Source organism: Myotis davidii, unplaced genomic scaffold (genome assembly GCF_000327345.1).
Source record: "Myotis davidii unplaced genomic scaffold, ASM32734v1 scaffold299, whole genome shotgun sequence".
Lineage (NCBI taxonomy): Eukaryota > Metazoa > Chordata > Mammalia > Chiroptera > Vespertilionidae > Myotis > Myotis davidii.
The window spans coordinates 1,165,667-1,168,666 of NW_006293088.1; positions in this window are offsets into that span (position 1 = coordinate 1,165,667).

The following is a 3,000-nucleotide window of genomic DNA, read 5'->3' on the forward strand; positions in this document are numbered from 1 at the left end:
GCCTGGGTCCATTTTCTCCCTCTTGGGGGCCCCCTGGATCCCACCGTGCGGGCGGGGTCTGCCGTGAGCAGCAGGGGAGGCTGAGCCTGGGACTGCCGCCAAGCCACCTGACCCGGCTCTTGAAGCCTCTGCCCTCCTGAGAAAGCTCTGGAAACACATGTGGCATTCATGTCCGGGTCAGGAGGAGGCGTGGGGCACAGTCTCACCCTCCAAACTGGACAGCCTCCCAGGAGGAGAGGCCGAGGGAGCCTCACCAGCACCATCTCACCAGGGCTGGGGGTTCCAGGTCCCGACCACCCGGCTCTGCCCCTGACCAGCTGTGTGACGTTAGGTGTGTGACCTCACCTCTCTGGGCCTCAATGTCTTCATCTGAGAAATGGGGGTGACAGCACACCAACCTCCTCAGGTGGTGGTGAGAACACCATGGGTTAAAGTGTGGAAAGCCTCGTAGAAGCCCAGTCACTATCAGCCATCTTTCCCTCTCTTCTCTTCCTCCTCCTCCTCCTCCGCGTCCTGTCACCCTATGAATCAGCATCCGCTGGACCTTCCGTGGCACAAATCTAATTGTGTCCCTCCGTAGACCGAGATCCTCTCTGGGTCCCCGAAGGCCAGGGTAGGGAGCTCAAACCTGTGCTCCCCACAGGAGCCAGGCAGGTAAACCGAGGATTCACCCTGTGAGGGTGCCAGGCGGGCAGGCCCAGCACTGCCAGGCCCCACTGTTCAGTGACACTTACCCTAGGCCAGTGGTTCTCAACCTTCTGGCCCTTTAAATACAGTTCCTCATGTTGTGACCCAACCATAAAATTATTTTCGTTGCTACTTCATAACTGTCATGTTGCTGCTGTTATGAATCGTCATGTAAGTATCTGATATGCAGGATGGTCTTAGGCGACCCCTGTGAAAGGGTCGTTCGACCGCCAAAGGGGTCGCGACCCACAGGTTGAGAACCGCTGCTCTAGGCAGTGATGCGGTCAGTCGTGATTTCTAAATGATGGCATCTAATTAAAAAATGAGAATAATCCCCACTCGGTGAGGAATTTATCTCTGAAGCCTTGATGAGGAGAAAATCCTGACCAATGCCTGTGCCCACAGCCCCTCACACTCCAGCCTCAGTTTACCACCCCGCCCTTCACCCAGTTCCTCTCCTGTTGGCTGCCTCACGTGCCTGCGCTGGGCTGGGGCTCCGCCCAGCCTCCTCTGTTGGCCCACATCCTTGCAGCCCTGCAGAGTCGACTCAAAGACTGTGCCTCCCGTGCCTTCTTCCCGGTGAATCCACCCGCCCACCGTCATCTTCTCCTTCGTTGGGTCTCTTGTTCTTTGCTCCTCTTTTAGCCTCTATCATGGGCCGTGGGTCAAAGTGCATTCTGTTCTCAGGTCCTGGATTCCAGCCCCCGAGGCCGGCTGAGTTCATCCAGCGGCCTCCTCCCCTGCCCCCCTGGGGACGGGCAGCAGGGTCCCTGTCTTCCCATCGCGGTCAAGGCAGTGATCCTGAATTCCACAGGCACTGAGCGGAGCGTGTGTGTTAGAAATTCAGCTTCCAAGCTCCACCCCTGCCCGCTCCTTACTGATTCAGGAGGTTGGGGGGGTCCCCAGGAAATCCCCATTTTTCAACAATCCTCTCTGGAGATTTCAGTGGGTCTAGGGCTGTCAACTAGGTCAGCATTTCTACCCACCTGCTAAGAATTCCTCTTTGTCCTGGGTGGGGCGAGCAGTTACTCCCTAGATCACCAAGGCGAGTCCCAGGGAACAGTGGGGGGTGGGGGTGGGGTCGGGGGAGCGGGGATGAAGTCCTGGGCACTTGGCACAAGTAAAGTAATTTCATTTCCCAGGAATCTGGAGAGGGGGTCTTGTCAACAGGTGAGGAAACCGAGGCTCAGAGGGATGAGTCAATGTCACATGGGTGGTGAGTGGCAGGTCTTGATTTATAACCAGGCCTCTGTAGCTGCCTGGCCCATGTGTCTTCCCCTGGGAAGGAGAGGACCAGGTGTGAATGGCAGTAAGAAGGAGGTGTCCAGTGGTGGAGCCAGGGCTGTGGGGCTGATGTGGGGTGGGGACAGCCGTGGAACTCTCCTACCCGTGGAGGGGGCAGGACTTGTTGCACACCCCGTGGGTGTGTGGTGACCTCTCAGATGCCACCTGGTGAGCAGGGTCTGGGCCCCTTTGATGTGCGGTTTTCTACCCAATAAAGGCTCCGCTGTGCCCTGGAGTGCTCTCCCTGCGGCTCCAGGGTAAACCGGTTGAGTCAGGCAATCACCCCTTCCAGTTGGAACCTGTTCTTGGGCACCGTGTGTGGCCAGACCAAGCCCATGGGGCATCAGGGAAAGGTGGGGGGACCGTGGGAACCATAGACTCAGGCTCAGCCCCAGGGGACTGATGTCCTGATCGGGAAGATGGCGCATGCCCCCAAGTTATGATCAAGCCACAATCTACCAGAAAGGAAAAATTAATGAGGCCAGGGGAGGGTTCTAGAAAGAGGTGCTTAGCATTGACTATCGATAAAGGAAGCAGGGGCATAGGCTGGTTGATGGCTTGAACCCATATTTACCGGATGGTTATCATGTACCAGGCCCTGTGCTGGGATGCAGTGACAGAGGTTAAAGAAACATGCGTGGCCCAGCCAGCGTGGCTCAGTGGTTGAGCCTTGATCTATGAACCAGGAGGTCATGGTTCTACTCCCAGTCAGGGCACATGCCCGGGTTGTGGGCTCGATCCCCTGTAGGGGGCATGCAGGAGGCAGCCGATCAGTGATTCTCATCACTGATGTTCCTATCTCGGTCTCCCTCTCCCTTCCTCTCTGAAACCAATAAAAAGCAGTATCTATATATAAAAAGGAACACGGGTGGTCCCAGTGCCCATGGAGACTGCCTGATTTGGGGGCCGGGGGGGCGAGGGGGTGGGGAGAGAAGATGCTGGGTGAGGTGGTGAAGTGTGACGATGCTCCTGCTGGCTCGGCGCTTCCTGGGACCTTCCCTAGTTCGAGGGCAGAAGTGACACCTGTGA